The sequence below is a fragment of the Mauremys mutica genome, chromosome 2, assembly GCF_020497125.1.
Source record: "Mauremys mutica isolate MM-2020 ecotype Southern chromosome 2, ASM2049712v1, whole genome shotgun sequence".
NCBI lineage: Eukaryota > Metazoa > Chordata > Testudines > Geoemydidae > Mauremys > Mauremys mutica.
This window is the reverse complement of record NC_059073.1, coordinates 164105230-164131857: the sequence shown is the minus strand read 5'-3', so window position 1 is coordinate 164131857 and position 26628 is coordinate 164105230. Positions and strand designations below refer to the sequence as shown.

The 26628-nt window shown below is 42.9% G+C and overlaps 1 protein-coding gene and 1 long non-coding RNA gene across 2 annotated transcripts in view; one reads left to right on the top strand and one right to left on the bottom strand.

Annotated features, from left to right (window-relative positions):
- The window catches only part of SEMA5A (semaphorin 5A), a 668529-nt gene that overhangs the window by 544160 nt on the left and 97741 nt on the right, over positions 1-26628 (bottom strand). The gene's annotated exons all lie outside the window — the stretch shown is intronic.
- Positions 332-26628, top strand: LOC123364014. Its single transcript, XR_006576971.1, has 3 exons — positions 332-483; positions 4929-5013; positions 26579-26628. It is a non-coding gene; the product is annotated as an uncharacterized LOC123364014 (long non-coding RNA).

Here is a 26628-nt window from a genome sequence, read left to right as displayed (position 1 = left end):
TCCTGCAGTGCCTACATCTCTGGAGTGGGCACCTGAGAAGCTTTCCAATGGACACAGACTCAGTATCACTCCCTGCCCCCAAAATTTTGGGGTCCAGCCAGGGATGAATTTCAGCAAGGAGATTAAAAACCTACAGTGCAATGATTCAGACCGCTGAGTAAGGTAGTAATGTACTGGTACTAGTCAATGCAGTAACTTCACCACTACTATCATCACCATCCACACACCCCCAAATCAACGGGGAATTGTGATGCAAACACTTAGCACAGCCAGTGGCACAACACACATGCATAAATTATGGAAATGCATACTTTAATGTTCACCAGGCACAGGAAGATGGACAGAGCCTTGTAGCTCTGTGCTACTTAAACACTTAGTGGGAGAATGCCACAATGAATTGGATCCTTTGACCGTGCCTCTTTTTAACCCACTTTGCCAAAGGCAAAGCCTCTTTTTCATCAGTATAGCACCTTCAATGTGTAGGTAAGTAGCAGCAATCACTTTTACAACTCTTTTCTATTACCTTTAAGGATGGTGCCCGAGTTATCCCTTTCCTTGCTGCTATGTAGTGTGCATCAGACAAGCTAAGCAGTGATCAAAACCAATGAATATCTAGGTGTGGAAGAGGAGGTTATTCACTTCTGGCTGGCCTAAAGTTACATTACATACACACTGTCAAATATTCTAATTAAACCTAGTTGTATCCTGTTGTATTATTTACCAGTTCCAGCTTTCAATGTTGCTTTGCTTACTCCTAGACAAGTTGTGCAAAGGGCTGTTCTGTTCCAAACGTGGCTAGTGCCTCACCCTTTCAGTTTGGTTTTTAAGAAGTTTAATCTCTTTTTAGCAACTGGGTTGGCTTCTGTGCAGTTTTAAAGACTTCTCCAAACAACAGGCTATTGGTACTGGTGATAATCCAGCATTTGGCTAGGTGAGGCAGGAGCAGCAAAAGAACCAAAACAAAATTTCCTTCCTCCTCCTTGGGAACTGAAGGAAAAAGTGGGGAGAGAAAAATATTAGGGCAAAAAGGAAGTGCTTCTCTCCTTCTAAGTGTATTGAGATCAACTGAGTACAGCTGTGACATCTAGCAATAACACAAAGCACATGTCAAAACACTACTGGCATCCTTGTCCTTTATCCCAGACCTAACTTGGGCTGATTGGACTCCAAACCACATACAGGCTTGAGGGAAAGAAAGGGGAGCCAGGAGTCAGAAGCAAAGCTAAATTGACCCAGCTGTAATAACAAAGGCACAAGGCTCATACCACAAGAGCTTTTTAAAAGAAAACACTGCAATTTAAAAGTTCTTTCATACAGATTAGGAGAAGGGAAATCCAGAGAATTTCTGGGTTTCACAGAACTTTGTGAAAGCTGTCATGGAATGTATGTTTAAAGCAGTGTGAAAGAGGTCTACCCATTTAACTCCTATTAAATTCCATACAAACCTTTGAAAACTTATCCAGAGATGTTTTATGAAACAGCTAGAAACTTTTCATTTCCCCAGGAAAATCTTTCCAAAATGTAAATGTAATGCAAACCTAATGTCACACACAGTTACTAAAAGGTCTATAGTTCCAGAATGCATACATATCTAAACAAAGTATTAGAACTATCTCTATTTTTTAAATTAAATTGTACCAAGTATACCCTTTTTATTTTTAATGGAAAGAACCCTTCCTCTCTCTCAGGACCCAGTTGTTAACTGGTGCTTATCTTTTTCTCATCAGCCACTTGTCCTCTCCGGTATTCTTATGACACCCATCTTCCCTTTGTACTAAAAGTCATTGTAACATATTGCTTCCAGCAAACAGGGGCTGCCATCAGTATTGCTTTCTAGATTAGTTTGCAAGGCATTCTTGAAGAGCAGTACAGCTCACACTTGAAGTCTGAGTCACACCATCATCTTCACTTTAAGGGGATGAATAAAGTGGAAATTTGGGCTAGGCGCGGATGAGGCACTGGCAGCATGGTTCTAGACGGAGCCCTGATGCTAAGGGTAGATAGAGGTTCAGGAAGTGGCAGAGGGGACCAGATCTCTCAACACTTCAATGTATTTCCCCGGGATTTCCCTTGGCAACTGCAGGGTCGGCATAGTGTATGGCTCTCCAATACTGCAGAGAGATAAATCCCCACTCCTTATTACTGCAGTACAGTTCAGAGCATCTTCAAGTAGAAACTCTTGGGCCCCAATACTAGAGGCATGGTCCTGAAAGAGAGGTGAACATTCCTGCAAGGTGGTGAGTGCCCTCAACTCTGACTGACAGCTCTCATCACCTCACAGGAGTGCTTTAGCAAATTTGCAGAACTGAACAATGGGTGCTATGTAAAATGTATGGATCTTAGGCAAGATCATGTCCTCGTTCTTGGGAAAAACTAATAATAGAAGGGCTGAAGTTATTTACAAAATTGCTTTTTCTTATGTTGTCACAATCATAAAATATTTATAGTTTTTACTTGACAAAGTTTTACTGGGCAGACAATAGTAGAATAACCTAAAAGAGCAAACTGAGATTGAAGGACTAGTCATTTCTTCCCCACAAGTCTGTCTGTTTTTTGATAAACTGGAGAAAATATGTACTTTGGCATTCTGAAAGGTGATAACTCCTTAAACTCCTCTCCAAATTTGCTGCATAACCCTCTTATTATCTCCTGAGTAAGCAAAAACAAAATTAGCGTAGATGAATAAAGCACTGTTGGGACAGATTTGCCAACAATTTTATTGGGCAATCTACATAATGCCTCAGATATTCAGAGGAAAGGATCAATGCATTTACAAATTTCAGAGTAGCAGCCGTGTTAGTCTGTATCCGCAAAAAGAACAGGAGTACTTGTGGCACCTTAAAGACTAACAAATTTATTTTACCATGAGCTTTCGTGAGCTGCAGCTCACTTCTTCGGATGCATAGAATGGAACACACATACAGGGGATATTTATACATACAGAGAACATGAAAAGGTGGAAGTATGCATACCAACAGGCAGAGTCTAATCAATTGAGATGAGTTATGGTCAGCAGGAGGAAAAAAAAAACTTTTTGAAGTGATAATTAAGATGGCCCATAGAAGGTGTGAGGAGAACTTAACATAGGGAAATAGATTCAATTGGTGTAATGACCCAACCATTCCCAGTCTTTGTTTAGGCCACAGTTAATAGTATCTAGTTTGCATATTAATTCAAGTTCAGCAGTTTCTCTTTGGAGTCTGTTTTTGAAGTTTTTTTGTTGCAAAATTGCCACCTTCAAGTCTGTCACTGAGTGGTTAGAGAGGTTGAAGTGTTCTCCCACTGTTTTTTGAATGTTATGATTCCTGATGTCAGATTTGTGTCCATTTATTCTTTTGCGTAGAGACTGTCCGGTTTGGCCAATGTACATGGCAGAGGGGCATTGCTGGCACATGATGGCATATATCACGTTGGTAGATGTGCAGGTGTACGAGCCCCTGATGGCGTGTCTGATGTGATTAGTTCCTATGATGGTGTCACTTGAATGGATATGTGGACAGAGCTGGCATCGGGCTTTGTTGCAAGGATAGGTTCCTGGGTTAGTGTTTATGTTGTATGGTGTGCGGTTGCTGGTGAGTATTTGCTTCAGGTTGGGAGGCTGTCTATAAGCGAGGACTGGCCTGTCTCCCAAGATCTGTGAGAGTGAGGGATCATCTTTAAGGATAGGTTGTAAATCTTTGATGATGCGCTGGAGAGGTTTTAGTTGGGGGCTGTAGGTGATGGCTAGTGGTGTTCTGTTATTTTCTTTTTTAGGCCTGTCCTATAATAGGTGGCTTCTGGGTACTCTTCTGGCTCTGTCAATCTGTTTTTTCACTTCAGCAGGTGGGTATTGTAGGTTTAAGAATGCTTGATAGCCGCGTGGCCCCTCAGTATGCCTACATCTTTATGGCTGACTTAGAACAACGCTTCCTTAACTCTCATTCCCTAACGCCCCTACTCTACTTGCACTACATTGATGACATCTTCATCATCTGGACTCATGGAAAAGAAGCCCTCGAGGAATTCCACCGTGATTTTAACAATTTCCATCCCACCATCAACCTCAGCCTAGACCAATCCACACAAGCGGTCCATTTCCTAGACACTACTGTGCTAATAAACGATGGTCACATAAATACCAGGTGTTTGCCTCAACCTTTTTATTTTTTCCTTTTTTTTAAATTTCTGCCAAAACAATTCAATCATTTCTGAGAATGAGGTTAGGTGAAAATATGCTGTTTTGCCAATATTAAAAGAATTCTGGTGACTTTTTCTATGAAAGGTTGTAATACTCACACACTTTGGAGCAGGGACATGAAATTTGGCCTTTATGGCAGAGAGGTGCCTTTTGCTGCTTTGTGAAAATCTACCTAGATTTGCCCAAGTTATAGGCCTTTGAAAAATCACAGCTTGCACATGCTAAGTACAGACTTACTAGCTTTCTAGCAGCTAAATTCCCCAGAGATCCTGTCTGCACTGGCATGCTTCAGCACAGGGCTGAACAGGACTTACCATAAAAATTGCATTTCTGGGTCCCTGCAGGTCATGCTGGACCCAGGCCTAGATAGCTGAACAGACAGCAGGAACTGTGTCTTTCCTGTGTGCTCAATGCCCCTCCGGGTGGGCCTCTGATAGGCAGTGTAGAGAAGGAAGATTCCCGATTCAAATACAGGAGGGAGAAGAGCTGGAACTGTAGAGTGGGACAAGGGGGTGGGGGGAGGGACATAGGGACTGGAGGCTGGTGGGGGGTAGTTGGGGGAAGACTGGCTGGAAAGGAGGTTAGCACTGTAGGGTAGCCATTATCAAGTTGCATTGTATAATTAATGATTATTTTATAATTATGAATAATTAAATGAAAATAGAAGATTATTTTTTAAAACTGCAAGCTGACTAATACAACATATGTAATGGATACATAACTACAGTACCAAAAAAAATTTTCATTTTAGGATATGAGTCCTGTCATGAATTCATACTTGAAGAGCTGTATATTGGCCCATATACATTTGTGCTCTCAGTCAGAAGAGTAATCAGGTATTCCTGCATCTAGGGTTTGTTTGTTTTTCCTGAGAATCTTCAAAGCATGCAAACTTAGCTCACAGTTTTATTATTGTTCTTAGGTGGAATTCATTAGCATCTCTCTTAACTCATTTTCTATAATGTTTTACAAGTGCTCATGTAATATGTGAGCACTCATTTTAAAACATTATAGAAAATGAGTTGAGTGCTAAGGAAAATCAAATAAGGACAATGAAACTATGAGCTGAGAGGATACACAATGTATAGATACATACATACACGCACATACACACACACACACACACACACAGAGACTAATGTGGGTGCACTCATTGTAAAACAGGTATTCTACAAACATTTACAGATACAGAGAGAGAGATATCTATCACAGACGTATATATGCACACACAAATATATAATACACACATATTAAAAAGTACAAGAAATATATGTTTGAGATATTTTATATTACTTCAACATGATAAAAAACATACTTTTAGCTAGTCTACCTTGAGATATCCCAAAATCAATGCAAATAATCTACATTTATATTAGATGAATGATTATGGAAATATTGCTTATGACATTTCTAATCACGTCTTAATTTTATTTTTAAGGAAAGAAATTATTTTTATATCTTTTAAAGCTTATTTTTTTAAGTCAGCCATATATTTGTGTAAACCTACTTCATAGCTCTTAGGACTAACGGAATATTATCATGTCTTGTGAAAATTATGCGTGGTTTGTTATTACAATTGTATATCCAAAGAAAACAAATACTATAGTGAGAATGGTTCACCATTTATTATCCATGAGTTGATGATGTGTTCAGTTTCTAACCCTAACCTAAGGATTTAAACAGGGGTCTCCTACTTTTCAGGAGGACACGCTAACCATTGCACTATGGGATAGTCAGATAGGGAGCAACCTCTATCTCTCCTGCTGAAGATGTTCCACAGTGGATCAATAAGAAGTCACTGGAGCAGGGGGACTGGACCCAGGGTCTCTCACGTGGGTGCCCTAACCACTGGACTACAGAGTCATTCTCTCTCTGGCCCAATGACTATTTAAGTATTTATCCACAGTGGAACAGTTATTGGCCCAGAGAGAGAGAGAGAGCACACCCTGGCTTTTGTGGATCACATTCTAAAAGGTCTATTTCTCCCCATGCATTGTACAGAAAGCCTAGGTGCCTAACTTGGTTTTATGGATCACAGTTTTACTCCTTTGATTTTTCTAGGCGCTGTGACATTCAGCATTGCAATGACTCAATTCCTCCATGGATTCACCTTAAGTAACTTGCTCAAGTTCACAGATGATGTCTGTGACAGAGCAGGGAACTTAACTTGTGTCTCCTAAGTTGTAGGTGAGTGCCCTAACAACTGGACATCAACTTTGCTAAATAAAATCCTACCTCAAGGGTTTGATTTCAATGACATTTACATCGCATTATCCCAGAAAATCCCACCTTTTAAAAGCCTAACTGTGCAGGATGAATAAAAGATGTATGAATGAGGAAGAAGCAGGCCAAAAGGAGTTCTAACTAGAGCTCACCATGATTGTTTTTGACAAAATGCTTTTTTGTCAGAAAATGCTGATTTATCAAAACTGAAACTGTTTGTGAGGAAGAGTCGATTTCAACTAATTTCCTGTTTCAAATCTTTTGAAAAAAAGTTTCAAAATGATCAGAATATTCCATTTTGACATTTTCAATATAAAGAAGTTCAATATTTTCATTTGAAACAACTTTTTGTTTCAATATTTAAAGTAATTTATAGTAAAATATGTAAAAAATTCAAAAGGAAATGTTTCAAAATTATCAAAACAAAAAGTTTAAATCAGCCTAATAAAAAATTTTTTAAAAAAATTGCAGATGGAGGGAGTTCATGAAAGTTTTTTCAGATTTCAACTTTTATCTTAATGTGAGGTGGATAGGAAAATCTTTTTCTGCCCAGCTTCATTTCTGAACTCCCAGAGCCCATCCATTTTCTAGATTATTTTTATTTCTTCTGGATATATATCTAAAATATTATAACTTTAATATCTTGATTTTTCTGTATCTATCATACCTACAGCATCGCATTCCCATTCACCCAGCAATTTATACGTCTAGAGAGCTCACCATGCCCTCGAGTTACATTTTCTCCATCTCTGTGTTCAACAGCTACCAATGCTTTGGAGATCTAATGGCCTTCACTTTGTTCTGATGAAGTGTGACTCTTCAGAGCCATATACCTTTAACCTTCTTCTCCACTTCTGCACTTCTCCACTGTATGTTGTTTTATCTCCAAAATTCAGAGCAGGCTTCAAATGACAAGGAATCACCCTTTAACTTCCCAGCTAGTGAGGTCATAGCATTTAAATGGCTTTACTTGTGGCTCTTACAGAGATGATACTGTAGAGAAGAAATACTCTTTCAGCCAAATTCACATACCTTCTGCTCCTTCCCCCTCGAGAGATACAAGAGCTTGGTATATAGCAGGCATGGACAATTCAGTCTGAATTACTCAAAAATTTACTATGGCATCAGAAACTACAATGTATTCCTCTAAATGGATGTTAAACAGGATAACATAAAAAGCAGAAGACAACACATTGCATAATCATTTTGGCCCATTTACACTTCACTTTCCATGATTCTTCATTAAAGTTTAATTTATCATGATCATCAGAGCTGCCAAGCTAAGCTTTAAAGTATTATTCTTTTTGCAATGAATATTCTACTGCTTTGAAGTCAATGTGTAATTAGCTTAAAATACAAAGGTTACAAGTCTCTCTTATTAAAGTCGGTATCTCTGTTCTCCTTGGCAAGAATAAACAAGTCTCTTCCAAAAAGAAATTTAAAGAAAATATTAAAGGGAGTGGAAAATCCATTATATATCATCAAAGAACAGAAAAGTACAAACCAAAACCATGCTTATACAGCATCAGGGCCGCCCAGAGGGGGGGGCAAAGGGGGCAATTTGCCCCGGGCCCCGGGCTCCGCAGGGGCCCTCAAGAGAACAGCGGAGGCTCCCGCCTCCGCCCCTCTCCTGGAGCCTCAGCGCTTGATGTCTCCGGCGGAGCCCCTGAGCCCCGCCCTGCTCAGAGCCACGTGGTGAGGGGGCGGGGCTGGGAGCTCCGCTCCCTCCGCTCGGCGTGGAGCTCCCAGCCCCACCCCCTCACCACGCGGCTCTGAGCGGGACGGAGCTCAGGCCCCGCCGGCCACACACTGCCGCTGTTCCGGCGAGGCGCTGAGACTCCAGGCGAGGAGGGAGCCGGGGGTAAGAGGCTGGGGCCGGGGCCGGGGCTGGGGGGAAGCGGGACCCGCCGCCGAAGCGCAGCCCGGGGTCTTCAGCGGCGGGGGGCCCTTCCATTCCGGGACCCGCCGCCGAAGTGCCCCGAAGACCCGCGGCGGGGACCTCCCCCCCCGCCACACTTCGGTGGCGGGTCCCGCTTCGGCGGTAATTCGGCGGCGGGGGGCCCCCGCCGCGGGTCTTCGGGGCACTTCAGCGGCGGGTCCCGGAACGGAAGGGCCCCCCGCCGCCGAAGACCCCGGGCCCCCGGAATCCTCTGGGCGGCCCTGTACAGCATCAGCCACATGCTGTTGAAGTTGGAAAGTAAAAAGCCAGGACATCTGTGATAACACACCACTTACTCTGCCTCATGTTTCCCCAGCTGATTAATCTGGGAAAGTGTCAAACTGTTAAGGATGTACTATCATATACTATGTTTGACGCATCTCATTAAGCCTCTGTATGCTTGACTGAGGTCATTCTCAAAATACTTCACCAATGAAGCAGGCTGCTCTCTTCAGATTAGATAATAAGGTTAAAAACACCACTTTCAAGGCACCATCTGTACTTTTAACAACTTTTTCAGTGTTTAACATTTGTTAACAATGAAATTGTGATTTCTGGAATTTGAAAAATCCAGTTCACCACTCATCTATTTATTATTTAATATAAATTTCACCTTTTGAATATAGGAATTAATCCTTTTTTAGGATCACTCATTTGGAAAACATAATACGTACACAAATTTCACATTCATACAAATGTGATTGCATAAATCCATCCTAACAGCTCTGTTCTCCAGTAGAAAAAATAAGCTGGAAAAGTAACTATATATATATATACACACACACACATAGTTTTACAAGTTATCAAATTAAAAGAGGCAGCCTCTTATGTCAACTCACACATATACACACATAAAAAACACAGTTTGTTTTATGTTAGCCACGTGAACTTGAAACACTGGAGCAACTTGAAGCAATGGAGGAATCTTAGTGCTAAAATATACCATTTGTTAGAAAGGATCACAGTTCAAGTAGGTGCTATATACTGTAAACCAACACAAGAACCTCTGCCAATGCTAATTTTGATCTTAAGTATAATTTCTTTTCCAGTTTTGGCCAGAGTACAAACTGCCAATTATGGAAGATTACAGAATTACAGAGAGAATTCCTAATATGTTTACTATCCACTAAGCAATATGTTAAGGCCACCAAAGTCGAGGCCATCATTTGTAATCTAAAATTAGATTTTAACTCCAATTTTCAGACATTTGCACCACCTCCAGCTTTCCTTTGATGTCCTTATTTATGCTACTCCCCACTTAAAAATAAACAAACAAAAGTGCGTGCGCTGTGGCTGCATGTTCCAAAGATGTAGGCAATTGGGCAAATTAACTGGTTTGATATACTGGAAACAAAACTATCTACAAAATGACAGTCTAGCTCTAGACTGAGTATTGTTTTTATCAGCATTAGGCAACACGGTCCTTATCCGGAGAAAAACAAAAAATAAATGCAAGAAGCAGAAGAAAAGGAGCTTAGCAAAAACAAATTATATCTTGCTTAACTGTACTTTAGCCTTTCCCTGTACGTGAGCCCCTACTTTTCTATTTCTTTTTAATGATCCCTCTAATGGGGGGAGAATAGCTCAGTGGTTTGAGCATTGGCCTACTAAACCCAGGGTGTTATAAGTTCAGTCCTCAAGGGGGCCATTTGAGGATTAGTCCTGCTTTGAGCAGTGGGGTGAACTAGATGATCTCTTGAGGTCCCTTCCAACCCTAATAATCTATGAGGTACAGAAATAGCATGTGGTATCTTCTTCCATAGAAGGATCTGTAGCAACACAGCTTGTACCAGTCTATTACACAAGTGTTTTAGTTTATATTTGCTACTTAGCTAGGTAGAAAATGAGGGAATGAATTCCTTAGTTATTCACAGAGACATGCAGACAGATCATTTCTATGGCACTGGTGGATGATGTCCCAGTCGAAGCTTTCAAAAAAAAGTTCCTTCTTCTTTTCACCAAGGCCAAACTATTACCTGAGAATATATGCAGCCTGCTCCACAGATATGGAGTCACTAAGGAGATGGATGGAGTAATGTATATCCACACACAGAATATATCTGTGAACATAAAGGCCATGACACAAATATAAGCAATACACTCCCTTTAGTGTTAAATAACAAAGAGTGCAAGGCACTTGAGAATCTCTGTGTAACAGTCCAACAGAATGGAGGTGATTTGTTATTAAGTAAGAGGAGGAAGCAGAATTTTATTCTGTTACTATCAGTGAAATGAAAAGAACATCACACACTAGGCTTTTATACTTGGGAAGAGCCCTGCAACAAGCTACCAGGGGCAGAAGCTAGTTTTACTTGTGTCAGGAGTCTACCCTCACTTGAAACTGGGCGGTTTCAAAGTGAGGACCCGCATGTCTTCCCCCCACCCCAAAATCCTAGGGTAGGTCTCCCCTTCGGCTGCCACCACCCGGTCAATTCCGTGGGCCGGGACACCCCTGTTTCCCCCCTTGGGAACACAGATCAATTCACAGAGGAGGAACCTTCCCCCTCCCCCCTGATTCAACTCCTTGAATCTCACACACACAGGGAAGCAGCCCACTTCCCCCTCCCCTTCCCCTGAATTTCCCCAAGGGAAGGAATTAACCAAGTCCAAAGAAAAGAAAAGAATTTATTAAGAGAACAAAAGAAAATATAGAATCTCTATGAATCCAAGCTGGGCACTCATAGGGTATAACCTTGCTAAGTTCTGGAGAGAATCCTCTCTCTTTCTCAGTACAACCAGTACAAGCAGAATTAAGAATAATCAATAACAAACACACAGAATTGCAAACATAGGATTATTAGATAAGGACACAAAGTATCTTTCTAATACTCACTATCTTGACTAGAAGAAATCAGTTCAGAAAGGTGGAACTTGTAGGGACTTGATTAACTCGTCTGGTCTCTTGAACTCCAAACGGCCAAAGACCAAGACCCCCCCAAACAGAGGGAAAAGTTCCCTCCTAGGAGTTTCAAATTCTCTTCCCTGATTGGTCCTCAGGTCAGATGCCCACCAGGTACTATGCTTTAACCCTTTACTAACTATTCATGACACGCCCCCCAAATCGTCACAGTGGGATCCACTGGCGGCGATTTCCTCCTAGAACTGTAAAACAACCAGAGTAATAAAACACATGCACTATTACATCGACTACTAAGCATGAAAACATATTAAGAACAGTGTTTAGCCACTTGATTCTGGGAAACTTTCACGAGAGAGTGCATCAGCAACTTTGTTGGAAGCTCCTGAAATGTGTTGAATGTCAAAGTCTTGGAGAGCTAAGCTCCAGCGGAGAAGTTTCTTGTTGTTTCCCTTGTTGGTGTGAAGCCACTTTAGCGCAGCATGGTCAGTTTGTAGCTGGAACTGCCGGCCCCAAACGTATGGGCGTAGCTTTTCCAGGGCATACACAATGGCGTAACATTCTTTTTCACTGATGGACCAGTGGCTTTCCCTGTCAGACAGTTTCTTGCTGAGAAACACGACAGGATGGAAGTTGTGATCCGGTCCTTCCTGCATTAGTACCGCTCCTACCCCACGTTCAGATGCATCGGTGGTAACTAGGAAGGGTTTGTCAAAGTCTGGGGCCCTTAATACAGGGTCCGACATGAGCATCGCCTTAAGCTGGGTAAAGGCTTTCTGACACTCATCAGTCCACTTAACTGCATTTGGCTGGGTTTTCCTGGTCAGATCAGTTAGTGGGGCAGCGATTTGGCTGTAGTGTGGTACAAATCGCCTGTAATATCCGGCCAAACCTAAGAAGGATTGGACCTGTTTCTTTGACCTTGGGACAGGCCACTGTTGGATAGCCTCCACCTTGGCCTGTAGGGGGTTGATGGTTCCTTGACCCACCTGGTGTCCTAGGTAAGTCACTCTGTTGTGGCCTATTTGACACTTTTTGGCCTTAACAGTTAGTCCTGCCTGCCTGATGCGCTCTAAAACCATTTTCAAATGTTCTAGGTGTTCGGGCCATGAATCAGAAAAAATGGCCACATCATCAAGGTATGCAACTGCACAGTCTTCCAATCCTGCTAGTAGACCATCCACCAGCCTTTGGAAGGTGGCAGGTGCATTCCGCAGTCCGAACGGAAGCACAGTAAACTCATACACCCCTGCATGGGTGATGAAGGCAGATTTTTCCCTGGCGGGTTCATCTAGTGGTACCTGCCAGTATCCCTTGGTTAAATCAATGGTAGAGATGAACTGGGCACGTCCCAACTTTTCCAATAGCTCATCAGTGCGTGGCATTGGATAGTTGTCTGGACGAGTTACAGCATTTAGCTTACGGTAGTCCACACAAAAGCGTATTTCCCCATCTGGTTTGGGAACCAGAACCACTGGAGATGCCCATGCACTGGTAGAAGGGCGGATGATACCCATCTCCAACATGTTGTCAATCTCCTGTTTAATAGCAACTTTGGCATGAGGTGACACCCGGTAGGGTGGTGTTCTAATCGGGTGAGCATTACCTGTGTCAATGGAGTGGTAGGTTTGCTCAGTCCGTCCTGGGGTGGCTGAGAACAAGGGGTCGAAGTCAGTGCACAGTCCCTTGATCTGTTGCCGCTGTAGACGTTGTAGGGTTGTGGAGAGGGTCACCTCTTCCACACCACCATTTATTTTACCTTCGTAGTAGACACCTTCAGGCCACTCGGTGTCATCTCCTTCCTGAACTGTAAAGTGACAGACCTGTAATTCTCTGGGATAAAAGGGCTTTAGAGAGTTAACATGAAACACTTTAGGCTTTAAAAAGGAATCAGGGAATGTTATGAGGTAGTTAACAGCTCCCAGGCGCTCCTGGACCATGTATGGTCCTTCCCAGGACGCCTCCATCTTATGGGCCTGTTGCGCCTTCAAGACCATGACCTGGTCTCCTACCTTGAAGGACCGCTCCTTGGCATGTCGATCATACCAGACCTTTTGCTCCGCTTGAGCATCTCTTAAGTTCTCTCGAGCAAGGGCCCAAGAGTCTCGGAGGGTGTTTTGAAGGTTGCTTACAAAGTCCAGAATGTTAGTCCCTGGAGGAGGTGTAAACCCCTCCCATTGCTGCTTTACCAGCTGTAATGGCCCCTTAACCTCATGGCCATACACCAGCTCGAATGGTGAGAATCCTAAACTGGGATGTGGAACAGCCCTGTAGGCAAACAGCAACTGTTGTAACACTAGATCCCAATTATTGGAGTGTTCATTGACGAATTTGCGGATCATGGCCCCCAAAGTTCCATTGAACCTTTCCACTAGGCCATTAGTTTGGTGATGGTACGGGGTGGCAACCAAGTGATGCACCCCATGAGTTTCCCACAGGTCTTTCATGGTCCCTGATAGGAAATTTGTTCCCGAATCTGTAAGAATTTCAGAGGGCCAACCCACCCTGGTAAAAATGTCAGTTAAGGCCTGGCACACAGTGTTAGCCCTGGTGTTGCCTAGAGCTACTGCTTCCGGCCATCTGGTAGCAAAGTCCACAAAAGTCAGTATGTACTGCTTTCCTCTGGGGGTCTTCTTTGGGAAAGGACCCATAATATCCACAGCTACTCGCTGAAATGGGACCTCCATTATGGGAAGTGGTTGGAGAGGGGCCTTGATCTGGTCTTGGGGTTTTCCTACCGTTTGGCATACCTTACAAGACCGGACGTAAGTGGCTACCGCCTTGCCCATCCCCTCCCAGTCAAAGGACCTTCCCAACCTGTCTTTGCTTCGTTTCACCCCAGAATGGCCACTAGGGTGATCATGGGCTAAGCTTAAGAGCTTTTCCCGGTACTTGGTCGGAACTAGCAACCGTTTTTGAGGATGCCAGCCCTCCTGGTGTCCACCAGAAAGACATTCCTTGTATAAAAGTCCTTTCTCCACAACGAACCGGGATCGGGTAGTAGAGCTGAGAGGCGGTGGGTTGCTGCGTGCCGCCGCCCATGCTTTCTTGAGGCTGTCATCGGCTTCCTGCTCTGCTTGGAACTGTTCCCTTGAGGCGGGAGACACCAGTTCCTCTGGGAGCGATGTAGGTGATGAGGTTGTTTCCGTTGACTGTGAACCGCTCTCCGCTGGTGCACAAGGCGTCATTTCAGGCTCCGGCTGAGCCTCTTGGGTAGGGTTGTCTGCTGGTTTTTCCAGTTCTGGCCCGTTGTCGCCCTCTGGCGGTGGAGTTGTAATAGCTGGCGCCGGTGCTGGCGCTGGGTGCCCTTCCAGTTCCGGTTCTGGGACTGGATGAACTATGGCTGCTGTCGATGTTGGCCTGGGATCCGGTTCCACCACCTCTGTCTGGGTCTCTGGTAACACAGACGGGGTCCCGGTGGATGGCTCAGGAACAGGGATGGGTCCGGCAGCTCGTCTGGCTTGGCTGCGTGTAACCACTCCCTCTGTTTTTTGCTGTTCAATGTGTCGGGCCAAGTCGTTCCCCAGTAGCATGGGAATCGGATGGTTGTCATAGACAGCAAAAGTCCACTTCCCTGACCAGCCCTTGTACTGGACAGGTAAACGCACTGTAGGTAATGTTACAGGTTTTGACATGAAGGGTCGAATTGTCACTTTGGTTTTCTGGTTGATGAATTTGGGGTCCACGAAGGTTCGGTGGATAGCTGACACATGTGCTGCAGTGTCTCTCCATGCGATGATCTCCTTTTCGTCCACTCTCAAAGTTTCCCTATGTTCTAAGGGTATTTGAGATACATCTATGTCCGGCTTTCCTTGGTGTGAAGGTGCAAGGAGTTGCACTCGGTTTAGGTTCTTTGGGCATTTGGCTTTGATATGCCCCAATTCATTGCATTGAAAACATCGCCCAGTTGATGGGTCACCGGTTTGTGTTGGTCTACTGGAGACTGGTGAGGTAGAAGAAGAGGTAGAGTGTGACTGTCCGTGGGTTGTAGGTGTGGGTTTGATTGGTCCGCGACGGTAGGGTTTAGTGTCGGTGTGTACCCTGTTGGATTCGCTCCCCTTGGCAGTAGCTTTCGTGTTGTCTACCGATGCCATCCATCTGGCTCCAATCTCTCCTGCCTCAGTGAGAGTTTTTGGTTTACCATCTTGGATGTAGCGTCTAATGTTCTCAGGAACACCATCTAGGAACTGTTCCATCAATATCAGGAGGTGTAGGTCGTCTAGCTCCTTAACCTTGGATCCTGATATCCAGGAGAAATAGTGTTTTTCCAGGTAAGCAGCGTGCTCTGGAAATGACATCTCTGGTTTCCATTTCTGGGCTCTGAAACGCTGACGGGCGTGATCAGGGGTGATGCCCATTCTGAGTCTGGCCTTGGTTAGGAACAGTGGAAAGTCGTCCATCAGGTCTCTAGGCATTTCAGCTGCCACCAGGGATAATTGTCCGCTGAGCTGTGACCTCAGCTCCAGCATGTATTGATCTTTAGGAAGATGGTATCCAATACAGGCCCTCTCAAAGTTTTCTAAAAAGGCCTCAACATCTTCACCTGCCCTGTAGGCGGGAAATTTTCTCCGAGAAGGTTGATCAGTAGGTTGAAGAGGGGTTGGATTGGGTGGAGTTTGCTGTTTAGTTTTTTCTAATTCCAGAGCCTGTCTCTGGATTTCCAGTTCTTTGTCTTTTAACTCTAATTGTCTTCTGTGCTCAGCCTCTTTGGCTTGTATTATCTCCATTTCTCTCTTGTGATCAGCCTGTTTGGCTTTTTCTTTCATTTCAATCTCCTTGAGTTTTAATTGTAATTCCATGTCTTGTAATTGCAGTTCTTTGTGTCTTGTTTCCAGTTTAGATGCGGCCTTGGCACTCATTGTGTCTGTGTCCTGGCGCTGGCCACACCCCTCTGCAGTCCGTGAACTGTTTGTGGTGTTTGACAGTCCCTAACCCTGGCTATGATAACTTGAGTACAGAAAGATAAAGCAATCCTCTGTATAGCAAACTGTGGTTTGTGTAATGTTACTGCTTTGTACTGAGAAAGAGGGAAAGAGTAAAAAAAAAAAATTCCTCTGTCTCCCTCTGCTCTGAGTTGCTGTACCCAGCAGCCCAGCTGAAAGGCTGCTGCTAACAATACCCCTGAGAAAAATCTGGTCTATTCCTCAGGGATTTGTGTTCTCCTGTCTTCTGATCCTTTCAAAAGACACAGGGAGAAAAAAAAACCTGGCTGGAGGGTTTGTCTCTTCCCCCCCCCCAAACCTGTTTTTCCTGTTGGATGGGAATGTACTTTGTCGAGCACTTCCCCCCACCTTAGGAATCCTGAGTGATACCTGATATCACAAAGGAAGGACACACCTCTAGGGAAGAGTTTTTCCTCAGCATAGCCAGCAGAGAAAAAAAAACTCCTCCCTGAAAATTGCTTCAAGAAAGAAAATCTGTTTCCCAACAAAGCCTGCTGGAAACTTAATTCCCTCCAGCCAACCTGGCTGAAACTGTAAACTCCCTCTTCTGTCAGGTTGCTTTCCTGCTATAGAAGAAGAGAATAGCTCCCTTCAGCGTAGCCTAGCTGAAAAAAACTCCTTGTAACAATGGGTTCGAAACTCCGCTGCCACCATGTCAGGTGTCTACCCTCACTTGAAACTGGGCGGTTTCAAAGTGAGGACCCGCATGTCTTCCCCCCACCCCAAAATCCTAGGGTAGGTCTCCCCTTCGGCTGCCACCACCCGGTCAATTCCGTGGGCCGGGACACCCCTGTTTCCCCCCTTGGGAACACAGATCAATTCACAGAGGAGGAACCTTCCCCCTCCCCCCTGATTCAACTCCTTGAATCTCACACACACAGGGAAGCAGCCCACTTCCCCCTCCCCTTCCCCTGAATTTCCCCAAGGGAAGGAATTAACCAAGTCCAAAGAAAAGAAAAGAATTTATTAAGAGAACAAAAGAAAATATAGAATCTCTATGAATCCAAGCTGGGCACTCATAGGGTATAACCTTGCTAAGTTCTGGAGAGAATCCTCTCTCTTTCTCAGTACAACCAGTACAAGCAGAATTAAGAATAATCAATAACAAACACACAGAATTGCAAACATAGGATTATTAGATAAGGACACAAAGTATCTTTCTAATACTCACTATCTTGACTAGAAGAAATCAGTTCAGAAAGGTGGAACTTGTAGGGACTTGATTAACTCGTCTGGTCTCTTGAACTCCAAACGGCCAAAGACCAAGACCCCCCCAAACAGAGGGAAAAGTTCCCTCCTAGGAGTTTCAAATTCTCTTCCCTGATTGGTCCTCAGGTCAGATGCCCACCAGGTACTATGCTTTAACCCTTTACTAACTATTCATGACAACTTGTTATAGCTGAAAAACAATTGTGTAATAGACCAGCCACATTAATGGTGAAATCTCTGTTTGAGTTTCTAACCTAACTTCTTGCAAAGGAGAGAAAAGGTGGGTGAGGCTCCTGAGACAATTTGTTGTATTGGACCAACTTCTGTTGGTGAGAGAGACAAGCTTTCAAGCCACACAGAGCTCTTCTTCAGGTCTGGGAAAGGTACTCCAAGGGCCACAGCTAAATGCAACATGGAATTGATTGTTTAGCATAAGTAGGTAGCACATATTCTAAAAGACCATTCAACGTAGAGTGTCCATTAACACCTCTGCTGTCATAGGACAAAAAGAGCGGGTAGTGGGTTACTGAATGCTGTAATAAGCCATAACAGAACTTTTTGGAGGGCTTTGATTGTGGACATCAACCAGTGAAAGAGTGATTGGAGCAGGGGGCTGGACCCATGGTCTCCCATGGGACTGTTCTAACTATTGGACTACAGAGTCATTTTCTCTCCATCTCTCTGGACTTATGACTGATGTTGTCATGGAGAGGACAAGGGCAGAGGGGAAGAGAGAGAATATCACTCTGTAGTCCAGTGAATAGATCACCCAGTTGGGAGACCCTGGGACCAATCCTTCTGCTCCAATCACTATTTCATTGTTTATTCCCGGTGGAAGAGCTTCAATAGGAGATATTAAGGGAGCCCCACCCCTTCATCAGACAATCCCATAGCTCAGTGGTTAGAGTTTGCTGCTAATAAGGAGCAGACCCCTGTGCCAACCTTCTGCACCCTCTGGTAGAAAAGGGGAAATTAAACCCAGGTCTCCCACATCCCAGGTGAGTGCATTACTCACTGGGCTAAATGTTATAATGTGGGCATCACCACATCCTCCTCTTTCAGATGTTTTGTGTGGACAAGGCAGGTGTCTAACTCATTTGCTCAAGGAGCTGCCTGACTCCTGGCAGTTGGTTCCTATTGCTTGGTTGGATCTCTAGCAGAGATAGGTGCCTCTCTGCAACCTGGACTTAGGCACCTATCTCTGAAGGAGAACAGAGCTTAGCACACCTGTTGTTGGCATCTCCCACTGGCTAGTTTAGGCAAGTCCCTGCTTAGCATGCTGGCTTTTTTGGATCACATTCTTAGGCGCATAGCTCTCCCCATTCATTGTATAGAAGCCTAGTTGCCTAACTCAGGCTTTGTGGATCACTGTGTTTTGCCTGTGATTTTCTCGGCACCTAAAAGTTAGGCACTGTGATATTCAGTGTTCCAACTCCTAAGTCACTTTGTGGTTCCCACTCTTAGTCCCGTGGGAAGTGCTTTCTGAAGCAAATGGAAATATATCATCACTATCAGTTAGAGAATAAAGGAACTGTTTACCTATCAGCCATTCCAGTTAAACCACATGCAGATTGGGTGCAAGTTTAGGATGATGTCTGAGCCACAAAGCTTGTAAACTCTACTGAACACAGACATGGTAAAACAATTAACTAGCATTTAGAAACACTTTGATATAAATAGCGCCTTTCATCTGGGGATCTCAATGCACACCTCGGTCATTAAGTTTCACAGTAGCCCTATGAAGTTGAAGTAAGTAGATGTACAGAAGGGTACTGTGAGGCACGAAGGGTGCTAGATAACTTGCCCAGCATTACATAGAAAATCGGTGACAGAAATGGGACTCAGAGCTAATTGTACAGACTTGTTAATCTGCTTCTCAAACTATTAAGCCACATTCCACTTTATTTCTAGAGACTTGCTTACAAGTCCATTCCAAATTACACTGCATCATTTCTTTGTGCACCCTACATTCAGACATGGGAATTTTACTCATCCCTGTGAAAACATATAGTGTTCCAGTTCCATATAGTGTTTTAAGGAGTGTGGAGAGGGGTAGGGGGGAAATGTATGATGCTTATTTGCATTTTAATCTCAACTGTCCTAAGCAATTCTAGTAACATGATTTTTCCCATTTGAAAAAAAATTCATAACTATTGTTAAATGACCTGAGTTAATGAAAGACCTTCACTAGGAAAAAAATAAAAATAATAAAACCAACAACAACAAAATTTTAGCTGGAAACTATTTTTCACTACAGACTTATAATCAATGCCATTTTACAAATTGAGCTGATCATATAAGATCTAAGTTAGCAAAATAAGTCATCATTGCAATTTACAACTGATGGGAGAATATTAACAGCCTGAGGCAAATCAGTCATTAACTGCTACTGATTTGGAGGGTGACATAGCATTAATAATTCAATAAAAAAAGGGCTTTGAGCAATAAAAGCTTAGGGTTATTTATTTAACCAATTAGATTCTTCTGGCAGCATCCCTGCTTTTGTAAGTATGACTAAACCATGCATGTTCTTCAATTAATCATGAGAATTGTAAACTACAAATCTGCACTCCCTGCCTTTCAGTTGGAGAGATGCACTGCATGAGAAGCCCTCAAGATTGAGAGGAAAAATACAATTTGTAATAGTTTTGTAGGCATAATTTATAGTCTCTCTCTGTGGATTAGAGAGTTGGCACTTAGAGGATGGGCTAATTAGAAAAGCTTGGCCACTAGTGCTTAACGATCCACTCCTTGTGCACCACTTTCCTAATCCTCTGAGAGACGGGTACAAATTGCGCCTATAAAAAGTTATAATCTATTAACATGCATATGAGGAGCACCTTGTTACCACTAATGTTTAACAATCCTCTCTGATCTATTAAAGAGACTGGTACAGACTAATCTCTAATATGTTATACTGAATCAACAGGTATGTCATTTATTAATAGTTTTATTTTGTTTTAAAAGCACAGTGTGATATGTCATTACTATGATATTGGTAGGCTTGGTTACTGCATTTTTAATGTATGGAATGCTTCAGCTCTCTCTCTCTTTGAGAATTGATCTCTGACTCCAATACGTATAAACCAAGTGGGCTAAATTCTCTTCTATAAAGAGTACCGGTAAGTAAAGTTTCTTGCTTCAGGTCTCTTGCTCAGTGAACCAAACTAGCTGAAATCTCCGGAGTGCAGTGGCCTTATGTGTTGGATATTTAATCTTCTCTCTTAGCTCTGCAATGGCAAGCCGTTTTTATTTTATTTTTTTTGGCTCTGCTTATTTCAATAAAAGCCAGAATTAGTCATGAGTCTTTCACAGACATCATGGATTCCGGGACTTCCGCAGCTGCAGCCGCTGCTCCGGCGGACCAGGGACCTGCCACACCGACTGTTGCTCGGGTGGCCCCAGGCAGCTGGTCCCAGGTGCTGCCCCTGAGCAGTGGCTGGGGAGCAGCAGCAACGTCCTGGGCCACCCCCTGCTTGGAGGAGCGGCGGCAAGGCTATGGGCCACCCCCCACCCAGAGAAGCACCAGTGGGGCCCTGGGACACCTGCCCGCCAGGAGCAGCAATGGGGCCATAGGCTGCCCACCCCCAGGAGCAGTGGTGGGGCCCCAGGCCACCCTCCCCAGGAGTAAAAACGACTGCCAGAGCACCCTCCCACCCCCAGAGCAACAGCATCCGCCAGAGCGCTCCCCTCCCCCAGCACCTAAGATTTAGTTAGGGGTATTTTTAGTAAAAGTCATGGTCAGATCACTGGCCGTGACTTTTTATTTATTGCCCCTGACCTGTCCATGACTTTTACTAGAAATACCCCTAACTAAATCGTAGCCTTAGTCATGACATGTCATACAATCTGCTTCTAGCTGATGATAGAACCAGCTTAAACTAATGAAAGAATTGGAAATATAGTCTTACTTTTGACACAGAGGTGAGGGGCTTAGGGCCCAATTTGGCCCCCACTTAAACAGGGGAAAACTCCCACCTAAGTCAAGTGTATTCAGAACTGGAGCCTTAATGTTTGGGGGCCTCCTTGGTATATGTAATTATTCCCAGGGAGACAATCAGGGGAATCAAGTGAGTATTGACACCGCATGTTTGCTTTTATAATTGATTGACATTAAAAATAATAATAAGCAACGGAAAACAACCTTCCTAATGAAATAAATAATAAACTAAATGTCAACTTCCCCACACAGATTAGGATTTCTCAAACTCACCCTTGGGAGAAGCAATGAATGCAATAACAACCACAGGGTTTATATGTGTTTGAAATTAAACCAATATCTCGTTAGAAAATTTATGAGATGTTGGTTCTCAGTGTAAACTCAGCCACAAAACATCATATTTTAATTGACTTTCTTTCATTCTCCAGTTGTTGTTTTTTAAACACAAATGGGGCACCACTGACCAAGCCAGTATTTTCAGGAAAGGAACCCAAAAATTGGGCACTCAAGTCTATATTTGGCACCTAAACAGAAGGCCTGGGTTTCAGAAGGGATATGCACTTGGCAGGAACCATTGAAATCAAGGGGCACTATGAGTCTCAGTACCTCTAAAAATCAGGACATCTATTTAGATACGTAATATGGACTTCAGGCTAGATCCACAAAGGGTCTTGGGTGCTACAATGCTCAGTTTTGCACCACCTAACTTTTAGATGCTTTGCTACTCAATGGAATCCACAGCCATGGGCAGCTTGTGAACCCCCCCATTTGGGGAGGATAGCCCCTGCTCTGCCCCTTCCGCCCAAGGCCCCACCCTCTTCTTCCCAAAGCCCTAGCCCCCACTACACTCCCCTACTCTTGCCTGCCAGGGCCAGAGGAGCCCTGAGCCCCCCACCGCAGCCAGAAGAGCCCTGGCCCACCCACCCGCCTGAGCCACCCCAAATCCTGGCTGGCTGGAGGAGCCTCAAGCCCCAAGCCCACAACCTCAAATCACATGCCTAGACTCCTGGTACAGAGCACAGGGAGAATTACTTGCCTAAATATGGAATCCATAAAAGTCAGCATGCTGAGCAGGGAGCTACCTAAGCTAACCAATGCTGAGAAGAGGGGCGTTGCCGAAGTCCAGCTCTTCTCAGAGAGCTAGGTGCCTAAGTCTGGCCTGGAGGAAGGCTCCTATCTCTCCTTGGAATTCACAGCTGTGAACCCTTTCCTGGAAACAGGCACCTAAGCATTTTTTTTTTTGCAAGAAATATGGGGGGGGCAGAGATGCTGAGCTGCCTTTAGTCCCATGGTTCATGCTCTTACTAGGGATGTGGGGGGAGACCTGATTTTAATCCCCCAACACCCTTGGTCTGATGTAGAGAAGGGAGTTGTAGTTCAGTTTCTATCTTTCAAGATGCTTAACTTTAGGCAACCACGTTTGGAATTTTTTGTCCAATTAATGAATTAATTATCTCAATTAATGAATACTGATATCTATTTTATACTAACCCTTTCCTACCTACTCTGCATTTATTAACTTCATTAGCTGCTCAGCATTCATAGAATAAGAACTGTGTGTTAATCCAAACTAACTCCAGCTCTCTCTCCTCAACTTTGCCTCTCTTCTTTTTTCTTGTGAATTCACTGTGCTACTGAAGTGAGGAAATGGTTCAAACACCAAATGTATGAAAAGGACTAGCAACCCTGTGAAACCATACAGCAATTTCTAACCATCTTTAAGAACATAATTCACATGTGTTAGAGCCGGAGGCAGTGAAGTAACTGAACCCATTAGAACCTGTTAGTACAAGAAAGGCACATACACTGTAGACTTTAAAATAGCTGTACTCTCATAAAGGAAGTAGAATATAGTTTATACCAATGTGAACTCTATGTTAAATGATTATATTCTTTCTTTTAAATAGTATAATCCATCTCAATTGATCCCAAAGGGATTTTACAAATTTATCAGAGAGCTATAGAATTTCTGCCAATGCTGATATGTCATCTCAAGGGTGAAATCCAGCAGATATTTAACAGAGCATAGCAACACTTTTATTCCTATTATTAATTATTGTTCAAACACATAAAAATGTGCTAGGTGACTCACTGAAACAAATACAGACACACTCCCTGCTCAGAAGAGCATACAAAAAATATTTGATATGACAAGAAATTGGGAACATAAATAGACAACAAAGTGGGGCCATGGGTGAGGAGGGACGCGGGTGACAATAATAAGATCACACAGATACTCTGGTTAGTAAAGCATGCACACAGTTCATGGCTGTATTTGTTAATTGTGTTGGGTTTTAAAACCGTCCTTCACCTCACTTCTAATAGACAAAACAGTGAAAAATGTGACATGGGATCTTTAATGCCATCTCATTCAAAACAGAACACCTCCAACAATACAGCCCAATGCACTGATTCACTAATGACTCAAACAGAATATAACTTATCAGCACCACTTCCTGCAGCAGGATGGTGTTTCTGGATGGTCTCCTTCCCGAATACTAACCTGGCTCAATCTTTCTTAGTCATTTTATTCCTTGGATCATGTAGCATGTAGGGCAGGATGCAGAAGAAAGGGAATAATCTGCCTAAATGAAACAAATTTGTAAAAACTTCTAGATTCAATTTGCAACTTGAGGATTTTTGAAAACAGGCTGATTTTGTAAATAAACCCAAATGTTGTAGGTGTGGCTGAAAATCACACCTAAAGAAGGTGGAGAGGGGGAGGAGGGAAAGAAATGAGGAACATTTGCCTAAATAATTGTCCTAATTTTAATGAAAAAAGTTAAATCCATTCAAAATAGCTTTCAGCCAAAAATAAATTTGCACCAAAGGACCTATATAATTTTGAAAGTTAATGTGATTACTTTCTATGGAATTGGAACCCTGTACTCACACTGAATAATACCTTACTCCACAAGTATTCCTACTGACATCAATGGGACTACTCTTGCTAGAAAATGGCCAATTCGTAAAAAGCCCGTGAAAAAGTACATCTCTGGGGCATGGAAAAGTTTTCATATTAAGTTTCAATTTTTTGGTCATTTTTCCACAGCTCTTCTAAGCAATTTAAAGGAAAAGAGATGATTGTTCGTTGATTTTATTTTTGATTTCAGAATCATCTCATCATGTACCCAAAATAATGGGCTGGGGCACTTTTTTATTTTTGTAGTTAACACAAAAATAGCTAAAACTTATCTAACACCATTGCAGCTGCTACCTTGATAGACAGAGAGCAAGGTGGGCTGTTTACCTAACTTGCTGCCCAATGCCCTGTTCTGGTCACACCTCTATTCCATGCAGTTCATAGCTGCAGCCCCTCCACTACCCAATCTGAAATCAATACTGTTGCTTAAACTTAAATCCCAGCTGACTTCATGTCTGGATTCTAATAATGTCCACCCAAACTCTTAACTACTCAAGCTTCCTACCATGCGCACACATAACGCAACAGTAACAAAACCACATGGGTGAGGGGAGACAGGGCGTGCCAGTCTCAGGCTTAATTATTTTGTGCTTTATTATTTTGTCCATGTATATGGGAGAAAGAAAATTCAAAGGAGCCCAGCCAGCTCCCTCACACAAGGTCCACGGGAAGAGGGAGCATGCTGAAAGAGGAAGAGTCGTGGTTTCTTCTCTGAACAAAGTCATAACAGGGATTATAGGGCCCTAAATTATAACATTCTCTGAAATCCCACTCACAACTTTATGCTTAATCCTGGTCACTATATCATTAACAATAAATACATGAATCAATAAAAATGCTTTAACATTTGAAAAAGTGCAGAGCAACAAAGCTTATCCAAGAACTCAAAAGTACAGGACAAGTTAAGGCTGCAGTCTATTTAAATCTGTCCAGCCAGAAAGCAAAACAGTTGAAGGGATTAATAAGAGTAGAGAGATAATGTCAAATTGCATTACTTCTCTCTGTTCCATATCGTGCAACAGGATTGGGCATGAAACATAATACATTTAAAGCTGACATCAGAAAGCAATATCTTTCTGCACAAAGAACCCCATCTGCGAAAAGTGCCTTTCCAAACAACTATGTCACATTAAAAATCTTAGCTCATTCAAGAATCAACATAACATTATGGGAACGAGAAGGGAAGAAGAGGGGAGGGAGTGCTAAGGAAATACATGAGCTTTGATGGGGCAAATATTCTTCATTTCCAATATGTTATTTAAGTGAGGCTTTTTCCAAGTTGTTGTAACTTCTTAACTTTTGACAGTTCACTATTGACTTAGGACAATTTTGGTCTGCTAGTCTGACATGCAAAACTTCTACTAACTTCTGTGGGAGTGTTAGATGAATAAAATGAGCAGGATTTGGACTTTAACGAATACTACCAATAAAGGAAAAGATCTTAATAATTGTTAAGTAACTGAGCAAATATGTCAACAGCATTGTTTCATACTTCCATAACATTTTCTGGTACCAGTATTCCTTTTTCAGAGCAGTGTCAAAAGTTTCCATATAGTATTTTCATTTTAACTTACTCAAGCTAATTTAGTGTGCCATTTTATATAGACTTCAGCCAAATAAAGAACTTGCACATTAAACACCTTTGAAGCTGCTTAATAGAAACACTAAAGGAGACATGAATAAAGACCATATCTAAATCATTGATTCTGCTAGTATATTTCTTCACCCAACATACTCTTTTTCAATTTATTGACAGTTATGGTGCAATTAAAAGGAAAACACTGAAGTAATGCTTTTAGTATTTAGCTTCAGTATCTCAGACTATTAAAAATGATTTTGATTCTGTGTTATGTTTTTGTAATTAATAAAGCTATTACATTTGCTTATCGTTGGGCTATCTTTAGGGGATACCAAGTTCCTCTTCCTCCCTTCTAGCTTCATGGTTTCCACCATAGAGCTACTGGCCTCCAATCCAAAGGTCTGTAGAACTCTAGTCGACAGGATTTTCTGGAGAGTACTAATACACTCACTGCCAACTCTCCAAAAATATTTCACTAGTGGCAATGAGAATTATCTAGTGCCCCACATCCACAATGTGGGAGAAGACTAATGCATAGTTTCCCACAAAAGACTGGGTACTGGGTGATTGGACTCCAGAAGGATAGGGACAGAAAAGCCAACATGGGGATGATGAGGGCCTAGGGCCGAGGAGGAGGAAGAGTGCATGGAGAGTGCCTCTCACGTATTTTCCCATTAGTGTATCCAACTGCAGGAGTCAGAAGATGTATGCCACAAAGCTGGGGAGAATTTAGAGAAGAATTAAATTGAATCATAAAATAATTGACTCTCTCTATGTGCCATTTAAAGGAAAATGCATTTGTTGCACTAGAAAAATGAGGACATCAGAAACACCAGCA